The sequence below is a fragment of the Dermacentor silvarum genome, chromosome 1 (assembly GCF_013339745.2).
Source record: "Dermacentor silvarum isolate Dsil-2018 chromosome 1, BIME_Dsil_1.4, whole genome shotgun sequence".
Taxonomy (NCBI): domain Eukaryota; kingdom Metazoa; phylum Arthropoda; class Arachnida; order Ixodida; family Ixodidae; genus Dermacentor; species Dermacentor silvarum.
The window spans coordinates 48,590,035-48,610,282 of NC_051154.1; positions in this window are offsets into that span (position 1 = coordinate 48,590,035).

The window sequence follows — 20,248 nt, forward strand, 5'->3', positions numbered from 1 at the left end:
TAGGTGTGTCCCGATTTATTTTTCTAAGTTTATGTTTCCTTTTTCTTTAATTTTTTTTTTTTTTGTCCGCACCACTCCGAAGCGTTTGCATTAACATGCTGCGGAAGTTACGTCTGTTCGAACGACGTGTACGTCTGTGGTGAGGACAGGCGCGTCTTTTTGAAATTTAGATTATGTAAAGGTGGCTGGTACCTTGAGCTTTCAAACGGAGCTCATTTTAGTGTAGGCACTTGATTATTGCGGCAGCCCATACTGGTTGCCCGAAACAGGTGGCCTTGTAACACTGTTTAGCGGATTGAGCACAGTCGCGCGCATGTACGTACAGAGACCTTGGTGTAACTGTGGCCTCCATAGGTCCTAGATACCGCCTGGCACTGAAAAAAAAAAAAAAACACGCACACGCACGCACGCACGCACGCACGCACTCACGCACACACGTTTTAAACGCTTTGTCGGCAACGTGGCTTTTGCGCCACCGTTGGCTGCGGCATCGCACTGTTTTACCCATTGTGGAAGCAAAAACCACAGTATGAGCATAATTGTATCGATCAGTATCCTGGACTAAATGTTGTTCTCGTGCAAAACAAAAGTAATGAGAATAAGCGGCGTACACACCGCGTTGGCCACTGCAAACGATGTACATGTTGTGCTGTACTTTCCCCTGCTTTCACGACGACACTCCCGAGCTACTATGTTCCTAACAACTAGTACAATCAACTGTCACAGCAGGCGCTCCCATCGAGCAAGGGAAACAAAGGGCGTCCGCCTCTCCCAGACTTACCGGTGTGCGCTAGGCAGGGCACCTCCTTGAGGCATTTTTTTTCTAAAAAAAACGTAAAATGCTCCTGTATAATATAAATGTGATGGCTACAACATAGAAATACAATTGCCGCTCAAGTGCCCAAGTCAGAGCAGTGACACCGCCAGAAACCTTTTAGGGCGTGTCCTTGACATACGTGTTTGCTTTCGTTTCTTTCCTTGTCTGTTTTCTTTTTCTTTTCCTTTTTATTTATTGTGGAAAGAGGCATACGGGTGAACAAAACTGCAAACCTCACATAAATGTGCGTGACTTGCCCTGCTTGCATGAAGGTTCATCCGAGACTCCCTGTATTTTTGTATACATTCACTCGCAAAAGTAAAATAATAATAATAATAATGACATGGGGAAAAAAGTGAATGTAAGAGAGAAGGCCGAAGTGGAGAAAGATGTCAAATATTGCTCCAGAAACACTCGGCTTACATTCGCTATATGCCGAGAAATAAGCACCTCGAGGCGATTGCGGACGCAGAAATAAAGCAAGCGAACGCCGACATAGCAATCTGCGCACGTTCGTTCTCCCACGGGCACGGTGCCGGGCGCGCCTCGACATCTCGTTAGGGAACCATAGGGATCTCCCGAACGGCCAAAACTATTTTCTTAAACTTCCACGCTGACTACAGCGCGCAGCGTTTGAGGAAAAGCGGAGATGCTAAGCGAAGGCAGGGTAGGATGCACGACGGAGAGCGTCGTCGATTTTCTCGCCTTACTATAGAAGCGGCAAATATACGCGGCCCATGGCGCGGCACATACGCGCTGCAATTTGCCGCGCCACGAAAGGAAGCGCGCACGCGGAGCGCAGTGTGCTTCCAGCCGCGCCTTTTATGCGCTGTTAATCACTCCTTCCTTATATACTCTCCAAAGAAAGCGCTTATTTCGTGTTTTCATCTCCTGTTTATCATCCCCCATCCGCCCTCTCTTTAACGTCCTGATTCGGAGCGTGCTTTGGGAATTAAGCTTTGCGCGTTCCGCGGCAGTATACCCATTCACTCCCGCCGCCAACGCGCTTGGCGTGCTGGTGGAATGTCAAGGTGTCCTCTTCGCTCTCCGAGCCCGTGATCGTGCATGCTGCAATAAAAGATCAGAGAGGGAGAAATGGATGTAGGTGCATGACTGGAGACGGGCGCGGACAAATTTTCATTTGCTGCGAGGCTCGAGAGGCGTGTATGGACGCGCCGGTGAGCGCTAAAGAGAAAGCGAGGGTGGAGAGTCATGAGAAACAGGAACGAGTCGAGGAAGGGAAGGTGGCTGGTATGGTGCGCAGTTACACGCGCCCGCCAGCTTCCGCGTCGTGGAACACGACGTGATGTTGCCGGCCGCATATCCACTGTGTGCATGGGAACCTAAGTAGATATACATGCGTGTAAACCGCGCCGCCACACCGCGCTGGGCCATAAATTCTGGCGCAAACGTTGCTCGCGCACGCTCACCACAGCACGCAGACCCGCATTAGGCGAGCAACAAGAAAAAAACGCCGCGACGTGCGAGAAATGAAGTTCGAATTTAAGACGACTTTCACGGGAATTTCTCAAAAGCAAGAATAGTATTTTTTTTATTTTTTTCGTTTTTGCTGCCTTCTTCAGTTTCATAAAACTTCCATAGAAGAACGCACATTTTGAGGCGAAATGCGTGGCGAGGAAGCTGGAGGATGCGCTCTTGTGCTCGGCCTAGATCTAGAACACCTAAGCGGGACTTTGTATATACGTTTTTTTTTTCTTTTTTTTTTTTTTTTTGCCAGCCGAGCGTTCGTACTCAGGGTTTCTCGGTTTTCCACCATTTGTCTTCGGAAACGGACTTCGTTACTTGGTTCATTTCGCGACTGGAAGAAAGATTGCACCCAGAAGCACTTTTCATTTAACATAATTCTTTTTTTTTCTTCGGTTCCCTCCAGTGTTACAACTTTCATTGCCACTTGCTACAAAGGGCTCCCCCTCTTCTTTTACATTTCCCCCCTTTATACACTTTAATGTCGTATCATGAAAAATTGTAAAGTTGCTTCTCAGCGACATAATTTTTCACCCGGTCAGCTGTGGTTCATTCTGGTCCTTGTTGGCTACTACCGAAGTATAAGTACAAACGCTTAAATAGGACGTGGCTCACTCCTCTTACCATCGCAAACACTCATAATAGAGGACGCTCTACTTATTCACCAGGCAGGAACACACTATCCAATGATGCTATCCAACACCACATCGAGAACAGGCCTGGCAAGCGACTGCGTCAAGTATGCGGCAAATACCCAAACGCACTGGGAATGCTCCAGATCACTTCCTTCATCACATTTTCTAACTCGCTCAAACACCTCCAACCCTCCCTTGGTGTGCGGGCAGGACACATAAAACACGTCAATGGGTCCAGATTAAATGGACTCGGCACCGAGACTGGGGACCAAGCTGGACTCTGACAGCGACGACTCAGAGTAAGAGTCGTTAAGAAATGAAGTTTATCTCTCTCGCTCGGTATCATAAGCTAAGGATAGCTCGGCGTTTAAAAGCGGCCTGTCTTGCAGGACATTAGACTACCGGGTCACAAAATACGTTCTTCGGGAAGCTTGAACATCGCTGACGAAGTTAACCGACATTTTGTGACTTCTGGGGAATTTCATTTACCTAGCTGTAAATTTAAAAAAAAATGCCACCCGGGATATATAATTTAATATGCCCAATACTTTGTTTCTTTAACCGACTTCTCCTTCAGAAATAGCTGCTATGCTGGATTCGATGGTATCAAGGCTCTACCAAGTTATGGTGGCTAGCCACCATAACTTGGTAGAGCCTTGATACCATCATTGATACCATCCATTGATAGAGCCTTGATACCATCGGGTCATACATAAGTTAAAGTTATGGTGGCTAGCCACCATAATCAAGTCAAGATAGTATCAACGTCAAGCAAATCTGATTTAATGGTATGAATGGTGACAAATTGCGTACTATTCGACAGATAGGCACTAATCCATGCTATTAATTTTGAGTCTATACCAATAGACCTAAGCTTCTTAATTAGTTTGGAATGTACGACGCGACCATATGCCTTCGAGAAATTAATAAATATAGCATCAGTTTAGAATCGGGAATTAATTACTGAAGCGATGTATTTTGTTATCTCTAAAAGTTGGGTTATTGTCGATAGCCCTTTTCTAAAGCCGTATTGCATTGGATATAACAGGATATTTTGTTTTAAATATGCCATGATTGCTTTGCTAATTATGTGTTCCATCGGTTTGCAACAGTAACTTGTTAGTGATATGGGCCGGTATATTTCTATAAGTGTTTTCTTTCCTTCTTTATAAATGGGTTTCACTTTTGCGCATAACCAATCGGCAGGAAGTGTAGCTGTTCTGAGTGAATGAGTAAATATGATGTGCAAGAAGGGGGGGAGGGGGAGTTAACTGTTGTGCGTATAGTTCTTAGAAACGTACTGGATATGTTGTCGGTACCCAGTGCCTTTTTGGTATCGATTTGTAAAAGTAAGTTCAACACATCTGACTCTGTTATAACAATTTCTGGCATAAAGTCATCAGCCTCAGCCGAAGGCATACTTATAGGCGATGAATGTGTGAGCACTAATTGAGAATAATTGTGTATTTGTGACTACTGACCCAGCAATTTCTAATCTACTAACACTGTCCTGTATCTCCAATACTTTTGCAGTTGATTTTTCAGAAAGGTTGTTAAGGTATTTGAAAAGAAATTATTCCTTGCACTTTTCATTTCTTACTTCAGATTTCGCGAAAGCTCAGCTTAATCTTCGCGGTTATTCTTCTTTCTCTTTCTAAATTTTCAGTTTCCGTCTAAGAAGAATTATAGGGCGCGTCATCCAAGAGGACCTTCGCCTAGTTCTCTTGAGTTTTGTTGGTATAAAAACTTCTTTTGCAATGTGTAATTGATTCTTTTAATTTCAACTATAGTTCGTTAACGTTGCTCTCAGGATCAAGTGAGATGTCATCTAATACCTCCTCAAAATAGTCTATTATGCTCTCATCAGCAGTTCAGTTATCGTCTCTAATTAGGATACGCGAAGTTTTATCGTTACGATTGGTGTTCACGTCTAAGTTACGAACTGTCAGCACTAAAATTTTGTGATCTGAGATATCTTCTATGGAAACATCCGTTGATAATGATCCAGACACGAGAGTCAGATCCAGCACTGAAGAAGTGCTTCCCCGCACACGTATCGGTTCTCTGACAATCTGGGATAATGAAAAACTGAACATTGCATCTAACCGTCGGTCACAGCTGTGATTTTCTTTTGTGCCAACAGTGAGTTCTACCCAGTTTATGTCACATAAGTTAAAATCAACGGTAATTAGTATCTTAGTACTAGAATTCGTTTTACTGTGCAAGTAATCATGCAGCTCTGACCAATATTCCTCAGGCGCTCATTCATTAATTTCGCTCATATGTTATATTTTTTCCTAACACAGTATGCATGTGCTCTCCTTCTATTAATAATGGGGTGCTGTCACGCTTGTCAACGAACTGAGCCCGGTCTCATGAATTAATACGCGCGGAGGACCATTCGCGAGAACGAACGACGACTCTTATATTAGTCCACCCGCACCAGATGAAAAAAAGAAAAAGAGATCCTACTAAATGTAGAAGATGAGGAAGAATAAGAATGGGAGCTGAGTGAATAAGGCACCCGTATCCCATGGACACGTCTAAGTGAACTTCTTGAAGGCTTTTAATGGATACTTCTGCTTGTCCTAACAAGTTGGAAAAGACGCACGTGGAAAATGAGCAAAAGCTGATTTATGTTCTTCAAAGCAGCGGTGGCGATTGCAACCTGAGCTAAATTAAAATGCGCTCAACTGAGCAGTACGCATGCACACATGCACTTAAAGGGTTGCAACTATTTATGTTATCTCGACAACGACAGTAGTGAAATAAAGGAAATCTGCACGAGTAGATGTTCGCGAAACAAAAAAAAAAAAATGAAAAAGAACTTTAACGCGGAGTAGTTGTTGCAGGAAAAGTTAAACATTCCTAGCTGATTTTGCTTAAAGCAGACCGGCAATGAAACCAGGGAAAGCACTGGGGAAGTAATTTAGTTGAAACGTAAAAGTAATAAGTGAAAGAGGGAGATGAAAATGACCGGAAAGACAACTTGCCGCAGGCGGGAGCCGAGCCCACATATTTCACATTACGGCTCCGATGCTTTACACCATTAAGCTACCGCTGCGGCCGTCCTCGCGTCAACTTTTTTTGGTACGTGTGCATGAGTGCAAGATTAACCCTTTCATATCCGCGCTGGTTTTAACCAGTGCGGATATGAAACCTTTCAACAGCTGGCATCACGTAGTACGTGGACTTATATGAGCAGGCAACCAGCCAATGAACCCTCTTATGCTACCTGATGGCGTGAAGGCTGCCAAAGTCATGTGATCTATGCAAAGCCATACGATCTGTGAGAACAGAATCATGGCCGTGAGGGGCGTTGGCTAACGCTCGCAGGCGTAGGTTCACATACGCAATATCCGAGAAAGTTGATTGGGTGAGGACGGCCGCCGTGGTAGCTCAATGGTATAAAGCACTGCATGCAAATTGCGAAAGACGTGGGCTCGGCTCTCACCTGCGGCCAAGTTGTCAATTCATCCACTTTCATTTTTCCTTTCATTATTAATTCTACATTTCAATTAAAATAACTGGTAATTTCCCCTATGTTTCCCCCAACTTCATTGTACCTTTGCTTTGTGTGGTTGTAATTTTAAGAAAATGGAGCCGCTCGGTTTCTCTTCTTATTGTCAGTCATTTGTTTAAAGTGTATACACTTTATGAAATCAAGCCAGCCCATAACCATATCATCCATCCGTCACACAAGCTTGTTCTGGTACATGCGGCCGTAAGCGCAGTCAAAGATACTGAATAAGAAATTGTCGGATAAGGTAAGGATCGAATACCGCCAAACTGTTGATTCGTGTTCAAAATCTCGAGTATTCACGCACCTCTAATTTATATGTTGCCTCATCGGTATGCACATCCTTTCCTGCCATCTGCTCTTAGGCGAGCGAGATTTCGGGTCCCATGCTACCAAGAGGAAGCGTAGACTTGCCCATCAAGTATTTTTCGGTCAAAGCACACTTCTGAGAAGCAACCTCAATTTGTTTCCGTACACCTGCTCACTTGCGCGTGGTAGGATATTGAGGCGTTGCTATGAAAACGCGAAGGTTGCGGAACCCTGATTCGGGTCAAGGCGTTCATTATGCATATGCGCCGAAGACGCACCTCTACGTGCTATGTATACGTCCTTGGTGAAGCCAGTCACTGGGATGTTAAAAATGAGAAAAAAGAGCAAACCACTAGCAGCATCTCCTTGGGAATTTATGCATGCTACACAGCGATCGTTCTAAGTAGTACGCTGGGTGCCACGAAAGTTGGTTGACCCGCCATCCGGCATCCTGGAAACATAATATGCATCTTACGTGCATACAGGCGAGGTGCTCAAGATTTTTCTAGTCATCTTCTTACACATCACAACTTCAATAGGAACGTAGCATCATCTCAAATTATCTACTCCTTTTTAATAACTATATCTTTTTTTTCTCAGTTCTTATGTCTCTATTTAGTGCACATACGTCGCTCGTTCGTTACGGGAGCTGGTGTCTTACATTATCTCACGAGGGCAGACTAGAGATCCAATTATAGCTCGTAATTCCTCCGCAATTCTACACGCTGGACAAGGTTCAGTATCAATAAAGCAGTGGTTCCACTACAATAAACGCGGAAGCTTTTGGCTTATTTGCGTTCCAGCAAAATCTCATCGAAATCTCACCCACTATATATATATATATATATATATATATATATATATATATATATATTTGTGCAGAAACCATCGACGATGATTGTCAATGCAAGCGTGTAGCCGAACGATTTTCGAAAGTTATTCGATTATTAAAGCAATGGTGCGCTTGAAGGCTTATATATTTGTTGCTGTAAGGACATTTACGTCGCCTTTGTTGTTTCATTGAGTAATTCTATGGAGAACTGAACTGTTGACGAGCACATCTGTCGCGGTGCCGGAGCTCTCTATCCTGCAGCTGCCACATGGGGAGAGGGCGGCTGGGAAACAGGAGGGTAATCTTTCCTGAGCGCTCCACCACAGCCACCTTCAGACGCCTCAAAGCTCTTGCGCGACAGCAAGTGCAGGCAGGCCCACCTATTTGCTTACACGCACAACCCTAGATGACGTTAGGAAGGCGTGTCTTCAACGGAGCGACGTTTTACAGGGTGTTTCACTTGACTTGGGCCAAACTTTAAAAATATACAAGTGCTACGTAGGTGGACAGAGAGAGCCAAGGTTATGTTGTTTGCCGTCGCTTGGAGATACTCAGATAATTGTTTGCATTGTGCCTATAGTTAGATTATTAGTCTTAATTAATTATTCAACTAATCAACTTCTCGGTTATTATGATTAGATTAAATGTGTCAATGAGAAAATTGCAGAGCAACGTGAAAAACTCCCGATACAGCTTTCTGTTGCTCAATACGTGCTACATAAAAAAAAAATTTTCCGAGCGTGAAAGATGCCCTCGAATACACGCAAAATTGCCGCGCGACTCACCGCTCGAGCCACTTTGCTTTTATTGGCGGGCATCTTTCACGCTCGGAAAACACTTTTATGTAGCACGTATTGAGCAACAGAAAGCTGTATATCGGGAGTTTCTCAAGGTCCTCTACAATTTTCTCATTGACACTTTTCATCTAATTATAATAATTGTGAAGTTGATTAATTAACTCTTTTCCTACCATGGGGAAAATAGGTGTCTTATGTATGTTACGGCAGATGTTTTTTTTTTTTTTCTGAAGGAACTACTGCACTCAATGTTTAATGTAACACATAAACAGAAAGCAAAATGAATGCACTTTTCACGCATAAAAGTTTATTAACGAGATGTATGTCATAAAAAGTTATAAATTGTTAAAATCAAGATTGTGCAATAAAATTTAACGAAGTTTGTAACGACACGCTTGTGTCCACTAAGAAAAAAAATGTTACAAAAATTATGAGATATAAAAAATGTATTGCCGTATATTAGGCACTATATGCTAAAAATCGAAAATTTTCAGTTATCAGGTATTTCGCTACGAAAATTTAACTGCAAGCACTACAGTTGGACTTGCCGGGCTGCGGCCGCCGATGTTCCGGGCTGGTTTGCGTCGTCGTCGCTTTCAGACTCGAAAGTCCGACGAAAAGTTAGCGTCCTCTGATTCGCTGCTATTCGATGTATCGATAAGATCAGAGGAAGTGGAATCGCGATATCTGCGATCTCCCGAAGCGCGCGCGCCATTTTTGGAGCCGGACATTTTTGCGTTCTGCTTTGACGATCGCGAAACTTCGGAGCGCGTTTAAAAATCACCGCTTCGCGGTGGAAAAAAAGTGAACTGCTTATGGCATCTTCGGCTGGCTGTTTCGGAGCGCTCTAGACCACTCTCGCGAGCGGCTTTGTCTTCGGTTGGCTGAAAGAGGGTGCGCGCCTTGCGTTCGGCTGAGTTTTTTTTTTTTTTTTTGATCGCTCTCCTCCATCTTCGAGCGCTCTGAGGCGCTCCGCGCCCTGTCGTCGGAGCAGTGGTCGAGATGAGAGCGTTTCCAGCAGACGTCGTCACAGCACAGCGTCGCCGTTCTTGGCAACGGTCCACCGTAGCCTAGGCAACCTAGGCCACGGCATGCTGGCGGCTCAACGAACGGTCGTCCCACCGGCGCGTCCGCCGGTTTAGCTTTGGATAGGCGAAACATCAGACGTTAGCAGTAGTCGCGTGGTTTCGCATCTGCTACTTCCTCCTCCGAGAGCGAGTGACACGTTCGGCTTGCGCGCTTGTCCTTTATCTTTGAGTTCGGGGAACGCCGGATCTGCACGACTCTGCTTCGGGGGATGGATGCGACCAGTCGGAGATACCATTAGAAAACAAAAATACAGTTTCTCCTCTTTCACGTCCGATGGCGCAGTATGTCCGTGAGCGGTGCGGAAGGTCTCGAAAGCGGCGTTTCAAACCATCGATAGAGGGCTAACCATACCCAATGGGCGCGGTACGGAAAGAGTTAAGACTAATTATCGAATTAGGCAGAATGCAAGAAATAATCTGAGTATCTCCAAGCGACGGCAAAGAACATTACCTTGGTTCTGACCAGCTACGTGGCATTTGCATATTTTTAAATCTTGCTGCATGATAGTTGGGACACCCTGTATACCCCCCCCCCCCCGTCTTATTGCGAATTGCCTATCTTCACAATCTCTAGGAAGCCCCGGATGTTTAATGAAATTTGACAAAATATTTATTTTACCGTTGCATATACAATATTCAAAACACATAAGCTAGTACGAAGCTATAGTACATTCGCATCGCAGTTTTTTTAACTATATATATATATATATATATATATATATATATATATATATATATATATACTCCACGCCACCACTATATAGTGGTGGCGTGGAGTAGAGGTAGAACACCCGACTTCAAATCTGAAGGTCGTAAGTTCGAATCCTGCTCCATTCCACTACATTTTCAGGCATGGAGTGGTGCCTGACACCGGCAAAGACAAAAAAAAAAAAAAACATATTGCCGAGAGCTAGTGTGGCTGTACTAGTTCAGGTGCAACCAAACTAGGCAGGCCCACTAAGCTTCATCAAAGTCACTCCCTCACCAGAACAGGAATTGGCCTCCCTGGTGCAGTATTCGGCCACTACCTCCCTGATGACTCCGACAATTAACCCATGGCCCTCAGTCCCCAGTGGCTGCGGAGCACCTGACCAAGGCGGCGGTCAGACCTGCGACGCTGGCAGAGGGTGCTAAGAATCTCTGGGTCCGGACAGGCCGCCAATGGAAACTGAACCTGGCAACGTTCAACACGCGCACCCTCTCGAGTGAGGCTAGCTTAGCAGGACTATTTGAGGAATTATCAGGCATTGCCTGGGATATTATTGGCCTTAGTGAGGTTAGAAGAACTGGTGAAGCTTACACAGTGCTGACTAACGGCCACGTCCTCTGCTACAGAGGTCTTCCAGATAAGAGAGAATCCGGGGTAGGATTTCTAGTCCATAACAACATATCGGGCAACATTGATGAATTTTACAGCATTAGTGAGAGGGTAGCAGTCGTCATAATAAAGCTGAATAGGAGGTACAAAATGAAGGTAGTACAAGCCTACGCCCCAACTTCCAGTCACGATGATGAAGAGATAGAACAGTTTTATGAAGATGTGGAATTAGCAATGAGAAAGGTGCAAACTCAGTATACTGTAGTCATGGGCGACTTCAATGCAAAAGTGGGCAAAAAGCAGGTTGGCGAGCAAGCAATTGGAAACTACGGCATCGATTCTAGGAATGCAAGAGGAGAGATGTTGGTGGAATTCGCGGAAAGGAATAGGCTCCGAATAATGAATACATTCTTTAGGAAGCGCACGAACAGGAAGTGGACCTGGAAAAGCCCTAATGGAGAAACAAGCAATGAAATAGATTTCATACTCTCTGCCGATCCAAGCATAGTGCAGAATGTAGAAGTGTTAGGTAAGGTAAAGTGCAGTGACCATAGGTTAGTGAGGTCTAGGATTTCTCTCAAGTTGAAGAGAGAAAGAGTGAAATTAGTCAAGAGGAAACAGGCCAACCTAGACGCAGTAAGGGTGAAAGCAGACCAATTCAGGCTGGTGCTCGCAAACAAATATGCAGCTTTAGAACAGGAAGATGAAGATAACATAGAGCTAATGAATGAAACCGTAACTAGGCTGATCTCAGAAGCAGCAATTGAAGTGGGAGGTAAGGCACCAAAGCAACCTGTAGGGAAGCTCTCCCAAGAAACAAAGGACCTAATAAAGAAACGACAAAACATGAAAGTGTCCAACTCAAGAGATCAGATAGAATTCGCTGAACTGTCAAAACTGATCAACAAGAAGAAAGTAAGGGATATTCGAAATTATAACGTGGGAAAAATTGAGGAAGCCGTAAAATATGGACGCAGCATGAAATCAGTAAGAAGAAAACTAGGCATAGGACAAGGCAAGATGTATGCACTGAAAGATAAGCATGGTAGTATCATCAGCAATTTCGATGACATAGTAAAAGCAGCAGAAGAATTCTATACTGACCTGTACAGTAGCCAAAACAGCCAAGCTACTTTCATTCGAAATAGTGATGAACCGGATACAGAAGCTCCTTCTATAACTAGCGATGAAGTTAGAAGGGCCTTGAAAGACATGACCAGGGGAAAAGCGCCTGGAGAAGATGGAATAACAGTAGATTTAATCAAAGATGGAGGAGATATCATGCTTGAAAAGCTTGCGGCCCTTTATACGCAATGCCTCACAACTTCAAGTGTACCAGAGAGCTGGAACAACGCCAACATTATACTTATCCATAAGAAGGGAGACGTTAAAGAATTGAAGAATTACAGGCCCATTAGCTTGCTTTCAGTATTGTATAAAATATTCACCAAGATAATTTCCAATAGAATCACGACAACACTTGACTTCAGTCAACCAAGAGAACAGGCTGGCTTCAGGAAGGGATATTCTACGATGGACCATATCCATGCCATCAATCAGGTAATCGAGAAATATTCGGAGTACAATCAACCTCTCTATATGGCTTTCATAGATTATGAAAAGGAATTCGATTCAGTAGAGATACCAGCAGTCATAGAGGCATTGCGTAATCAAGGAGTAGAGGAGGCATACGTGAATATCTTAGCAAATATCTACAAGGATTCCACAGCTACCTTGGTTCTCCACAAGAAAAGTAGAAAGATACCTATCAAGAAAGGGGTCAGGCAAGGAGACACAATCTCTCCAATGCTATTCACTGCATGCTTAGAAGAAGTATTCAAGCTCTTAGACTGGGAAGGATTAGGAGTGAGGATGGACGGCGAATATCTCAGCAACCTTCGGTTTGCAGATGACATTGTCCTATTGAGCAACAATGGAGAGGAATTACAACAAATGATTGAGGACCTTCATCGAGAAAGTGCAAGAATTGGGTTGAAGATGAATATGCAGAAGACAAAGATAATGTTCAATAGCCTGGCAAGGGAACAAGAATTCAGGATCGCCAGTCAGCCTCTAGAGTCTGTAAAGGAATATGTTTATCTAGGTCAATTACTCACAGGGGACCCTGATCATGAGAAAGAAATTTACAGAAGAATAAAATTGGGTTGGAGTGCATACGGCAGGCATTGCCAAATCCTGACTGGGAGCTTACCACTGTCGTTGAAAAGAAAAGTGTACAATCATTGCATTCTACCGGTGCTAACATATGGGGCAGAAACTTGGAGGTTAACAAAGAAGCTCGAGAACAAGTTAAGGACCGCACAAAGAGCGATGGAACGAAAAATCTTAGGAGTAACGTTAAGAGACAGGAAGAGAGCGGTGTGGATCAGAGAACAAACGGGGGTAGACGATATTCTAGTTGACATTAAGCGGAAGAAATGGAGCTGGGCAGGCCATGTAATGCGTAGGATGGATAACCGGTGGACCATTAGGGTTACAGAATGGATACCAAGAGAACGGAAGCGCAGTCGAGGACGGCAGAAAGTCAGGTGGGATGATGAGGTTAGGAAATTCGCAGGCGCAAGTTGGAATACGCTAGCGCAAGACAGGGGTAATTGGAGATCGCAGGGAGAGGCCTTCGTCCTGCAGTGGACATAAATATAGGCTGATGATGATGATGGTATTTACTATTGGCGACGAACGCACCCCAACTCGGTTGCTCGAGGGTATGCACGCTTCGTATCGGCGGTGTAACTCGGACCGCCAACCACCAAGCGCGAAAAGTGGGCGAAAGGGCCAAAGAAAGCTGTTCGCTTTAAAATAACGGAGGATTTCAGTCGAATATATGGCGCCTACTGTTGACAGACATTGTTCATGCTTATTGTCATGAGTACTTCTTTTTTTGTGTGTACCAATAGTTATTTGATTTAGTTTAAGTAGCTAACGTTTAGTTAATTTATACAGTGTACATGCAACAGTTGCGGACCCGCTGCAACTATTGCTATAGCTCGGTGGCTATATCGCCCATTGCCATTGCGCTGCTGAGAACGATGTCGCGGGATCGACCCGGCCGTGGATGCCGCATTCCGATGGGGGTGTAATGCAAAAACGCTTGTTTACCGCGCAATGGGTACCGTAAAAATATTCCGAGTCTCCCATAACGGCGTGCCTCATAATCAGATCGTGGTACTGGCAGGTAAGACCTGATAATTTAATCTTAATTTAATTCAAACGTTACCGAGGATGTTGAGAAATGACCAATAACAACGTTTAAAGCAAAATACGTTTTGTACGGTTCTTCTATAGTAATAAATAAATAAAAAAAATCACAGGATGGTTACCAGTGGGTAACGCGAATGTGTACGCGTTAGCTTTGGTGTGATAGGAAAGAGTACTTTATGAGCATGTTGAGTTTTGTCGCCTTTATTTATTTTAAAGCAGCGATATGACTGCCTTCGATTGGTCCTTTGATACCGTATTGGCCTCCGCCATGCATTACTCGACTAAATTGCATAAACGGAATCCTCGGGGTAATCAGTCTCGCATCTATGTTGCTGAGCGGAGGGAGATGAGGAGGCTTGGGGGGTACTTGTAGCCATTGGTTGTGGACAGATGCGGTAGTTGGTGTTTACGAAACGACTGCAGACACGAGAAGCACAACCGAAACATTGAGAGGTTGGTGTCGGGAAAGTCCAAACGAGACTATCGTCTGGTGAGGCAGAGGCACAACAGAGAAATCGCTCATGAACCACAACCGATGGCACAGCTGAAGGGGTTGTCTAGAAGCTGTCTAGTGAATGAATGCCTTGGTTGCAGCCTCTCTGTTGACTGGTGCATTTGCTTGCCGATTACAGCAACTCGCTCCTGCCTCGGTGACTCGAACTGCAGGGTTGTTACGCCTATGTCGCTTTGCTTCTGCTTCTGCGGCTCGAGCCGATGAGTCATCTCGCTTACGTCGCCGTGCTGCTGGCTCCGTGGCACGCAAGGTAGGACTGTTCTGGCGGGCTGGGCGTTTCCGCTTCCGATCTCGAGCTCGCTTGATCGCTTGGCGGTCTGAGGGTCCTGCTTCTTCAATGGCATTGTTGTTATTGTTGCTGTTGCCTCAAAGCGTGATACTGTGGCTGCAATGGGTTGCTTTATTCGTGGGTTTACCTTTATGAATGGCTCACACCCATTATGGGGGACTGGTTTCCGCCACCCGTGATGCGCGGAGGGCAAGCACTTCTGATGGTGTTCAAACGAACCACGCCTTGCACCACCGTGACCTAAAGCCCCTATATATAAAAAGTAGCGTCACGCTTTGAAGAGTGCCGCCGCCTCCTGGCACACCCTGTCCGAGGCCGACGCCGCGTCGGTATTGGCCTAATGGCATCACGTGGACCGTCGCGCCGCCGGGCGCTGTCTGCGTTTGTTTACGATCACGCTCCATCGCCATTTTCGCCCGAGAAGCGTCTACCGACTGGCGAGGAGCAGAACGATAGCGGCGAACACAATCGGTGATCGTCGAATCTGATCAGCGGCGAGAGATAAACAAGTGCACGTGTTTCAAGCGGTGTAGGCGGCGCAACGGTCGAGAAAGGAGCGCGAAAGAGAGGAGAAACGAGGAGGAGGGAAGGCGGAGGAGGAGAGTGTCGCTACTTTTTATATATAGGGGCTTTACCGTGACCGAATAGACCGATCCCACCGACCGATCTGCGCATGCGCCGGTTTTCCGGAAGTAGCACTACCACCATCTTGGTTGTAGTCAACTGATCAACCACACCACCGCAGTCCGCGCTCGTTGAGTACTGCGCACGAGCTTCCCAGACATCTCTGCGACTCCACCATCGAGAAACATATTCGTCATGTATTTTAAGAAATTACATCGGCTGTTCATTGCAGCATGCGAGGCGAACGTTGAAAAGTGCCTCCTGCTCTTTCATTTCGGTTGTTACCCGCTGATTACGCGTTGAGTATCGTATTTGTTCGAGCTTAGTATGTAGTACATGCGGTCGTTTTGCGTCACTATTTTGGCACACGTGCATCTCGGTGACTGCAACGTTATGTTTGCTTAGCGACGGACATAATAGGATTTGTATACATGTTGGAGACAGGTTTGAAATGCGGCGCCAAAACTTTCGCGCCCTAATGATGCTTACCTACATGGGTTTCGCGTACGACTTGCAGACTTCGGTAACAGCGATATCTAGAAGTTCTTAGGTAAGCCAGGCGGCGTTTTTAACATAAAAACGCCGATAGCCAATCATCGCCAAGTCATCGGTAGTCAATCAATAGCTAATCGATCAATAATCAATAACTTCCGTAAAATTCTGGGGATGACTTGGTAGTGCTTAGCCCAGCCGAAATACGTAGCCAATAGCTTGCGATAGCCAATCAATAGCTAATCGATCAATCAATAAATTTCGGAAAATGCTGGGCATGACATGTAGTGCTTAGCCTAACCCAAATACGTGGCCAATACCTTACGATAGCCAATCAATAGATAAAAGTACTTAGTGAGTTCGTTGTACGAGGCAGGGGGATCCCCATTGTCCGGAACCTCAGCGCCGCGCAATACGGTAGCTACGCGGTCGACTACTCCTCGCGCAGTTCTGTGGGCCGACTCGTTGAGGTTGGACGGGGCGCTCTCGATCTGTCCCATGTGAGCAGGGAACCAGACGATCGTGTGTTGCTTGATTTCCTTGTCCCGTAGGATCCGCAAGGCCGGTTTCGAGACGGTACCCTTGGCGAATGCTCGGACCGCCGATCTTTAGTCGCTATATATCGTCGTTCTCCCGTCGTCTAGCAGGGCCAACGCTATTGCGGCCTGTTCGGCAACCTCGGCCGCCGCCGTACGGACCGCCGAGGAGTTTGAGTTTCCCTTCTAGATCGACGCTTACTGTAGCGAACGCCTTTCCGTCGGGATACCGGACTGCATCGACGAAACAGCAACTCCGGGCACGTGCGCCGGCCTCTACCAGGAGGGCTTTAGGCCTAGCCCGTCGTAAATTACGCCGAAAGACGACTTTCCCCCGCGGTGTAATACATCGGTCACCTCAAACAAAGCTACGAGGCTCCACAGACATGACCAGGGAGCCTATACAGTAATACCCGTGTCACACGGGCAAAGTAAAGTGCACTTTGAGCGAGTGCACTTCAGCGCGCTGAGTGTCACTTTGGCGGTGCGCTGCTACACGAGAAAGAAAAGTGTTCTTTCAAATTGCGGGCCATGGCGACCGGGAGTCAGACGGTAAAGCACATATTTATTAATATAAAAATGTGTGCATGAAAACAGTTTATTATTGTTAGAAACAACATTTACAATCCACCTTTATAAGCGCCGGCAACGACGGCAACTTGACCAGCAACAGTCAAAACGACTCGATCCGCCAAACAATTGCGCAGTCATTATTATCCGGTGTGGTCGTGAACAGCCCGAGAGCTAGAGTAGTTTTTTTTTTTTTTTTGTTCTTGCTGTTTTTTTTTTTTTTTTTGCAGTGTGGCACATTTTATTATCTTGTAACGTTAGCAATTTAAAACAATGTTATTAAAAATTACTCCTGACCCTCCTTTCAATATCACTTTATGTATCTTCTAAGCATTGCTAACGAGGCTACACACTTCGCCGCCGCGAAGTGAGTTCGCCGAACACACTTGCCGGCGAGTGCGCTCTGCAGTGAGTGTCACTAAGCGTTCCCGTGTGGCAGCCTGCGAATGACACTAGCCGCGAAGTGCACTCGCTCAAAGTGCGCTTTATTTTGCCCGTGTGGCACGGGTATAACTCGACGCATCTCGATGAGACGACGACGAAGTGTTTCTCCTGTGGAACGCTGCGAAAATATAACCACCCGATTCATGGCCAATCCCCCACTGTGGGTATGCAACAACAACAACAACAACACCAACAACAACAACAACGCTGCTCTTTCTGTCTCCTGAGTTTTTGTGGTTTTTTGTGTATTCCGGGGATCATCGCTCTCCTGCGGGCGGCGATGGATCCCGACCCCGTTGTACGTAGTCCCGACATGGCATTGCCTTCGACGTCGGCCTCAAGGAAGCGGTACAGCCGAGATGATGACACCGCTAGCGACAGCACTGAACTGTATACAGCGAGTAGCGATGACAGCGAGGACGGCTTCGTCCCTATGGCGAAGCGCAAGGCGAAGAGGAGGATCCTCGGTGGGTCTTCGCCGGGAAGTACGTCAACCGTGGAGGCCTCCTGTGATCCGCCGCGCCACAATATATTGTTCCCGTTGATTCTTCGGCCAACCTGAGGAGCATGAATAGGCAAGTCATCTCGGTACGTCTTGAAGCTCTCGTGCCGAATCAGATAATCGGCATTCGACTTAACCCCGTAAGAATGTCCTGGCCATAGACGTCGAGCAACCGGCCGCTTTGCATACCTTGCAAACTGCCACGGAGCTTGGCGACATCAGAGTCCGTGCTTACATCCCGCAGGACAGAGGCATGACAACGGGCGTCATATATGATATCGACGTCTCTATACCGAATGCTGACCTTCCTGCCCTGGTCAAGCCAGCTGCTGACACTACGGACATACTGCAAGTTAGCCGAATAGACAACTCCCGTTGCGTCAAGGTGATCTTCAAAGGCGACTGCCTTCCTTCACATGTGAAGGTTGGTCATTTTCGTCATGTCGTTCGAGCATATATTCCGAGACCTCTTCAATGCCACAAGTGCTTGAGAATGGGCCACGTGAGTGGGGTATGTAACAACAATCCAACTTTCCCGCGTTGCGCCGAACCCCGCACAGCAGAGTCTTGCAAAGCGACTACCCTGAAATGCAGAAACTACAATGGAGATCATGATGCCTCATCAAACGACTGTCCACTAATCAAGAAGGAGAAGAGAATCTTGAGGCAAATGGTGAAGGACGGCTCGTCACGAAAGGAAGCCATAACGACTGTTAAAGGACGACGTTCCCGTCGACAGCGCACTTCCAAGAAAGAAAAAAGTACGGTTTTGCCCCCAGAGTGCTCCTTCACATCACCGCCACCGCCGCCACCGCCAAGCACCCTACACCTATATGGTCAGAAGAATACAGAAGATCAGCAAAAATCTGAAGCTGCTTGGCCTGCTCTACCCCAGGCACACTTCTCAGAGGATCGACAGCATCGACTACCACCGAGCGCTGATTTGGCAGCAGATAATCAAGCTGCCCAAGATGTCCAGGTCGTAGCTGTTCTGAGGTCATTGCTGAGTGTTATCCGCTCCGTTCTGAATACCATGCAAACACCATCCGCTAAATGCGCACTGCAAGTCCTGGACTCCCTTGAACCATTACATGCGGGTCTACAGTAACAAGATGGCTTGCCATCCACAACCACTGCGACCTTTCCGGGAACAAGTCAAGTGCGCTTCCATACTTCAATGGAATATCAGAGATCTGCAGTCACGGATGTCAGAATTTAGGCACTATGTTTTTGAGAACAAGTTCCCGATTATCATCATTTGTGAACCTCATTTTTCAAAAACAATTCGACTGTCGGCTTACGAATCATTTGTTTCTTTATCATGCGTTGAACGAAGTCAAGTTGTTGTGTATATTCGCAAGGAGCTCACATATGTTCAACAAAAAGTGTAGCCTCACTACACTATGTCTTCATTACGTATGTCTTCGTGTCAAAAAGAAGGTTTCATTCACACTAATAGGCGCCTACCTATCACCATCACGTCGACTTGATCGACAGAGACTAAACGACATACTCACGAAAAGTCCAGGTCCTTTGGATAATCATGGGTGACTTTAACGCCCCTCATCTACTTTGGGGAAGCTTCAGGACTAATCAACGAGGCACGAGTCTAGTTGATCTCGCTGCCGAGCACGGACTGAGAGTTTTGAACGATGGCAGCCCGACTTATCTTCGAGGAGTGACTTACAGGAGCTGTTTGGACTTGACAGTAGTGTCTCATAGTTTACATTCTAAAGTTCAATGGTTCACAGACATTCAAACTCATGGCAGCGACCACATGCCTGCCTACATTAATGTCAGAGGCTTTGACAGTTCTATTTCGCATATGCTGTACAAGACACATTGACTGGCAAGCGTACCGACTTTCGATCAAGGACAAGTGTAGACATGAACATCCCGAGCCCCTTGAAGACATCATACAAGCGCTGCAGGCTTCTACGCTGACGTATACACCATCGACAAGACGCACAGATTTCGACCAAGAACTGGAGAGGCTTCGTGCGATCCGCTGGCGGGCCGAGAGACGATATAGGCATACTAAGTCCATTTATGACTCGAGGGAAGCCCGACGCATTCAGAAGAAAATTCAGCGTGAGATGAACAGACTTCAGGACCGACGATGGAAGAGCTTCTGCAATTCCTTAGATCCTCGCAAGCCGTTATCCCCCGTGTAGAGAACTCTTCAGGGTCTTCGATCACTTCCACAACAACGTCGTCCCTTCACAGCACTCGCTCTACATCAAAGTCAACCAGA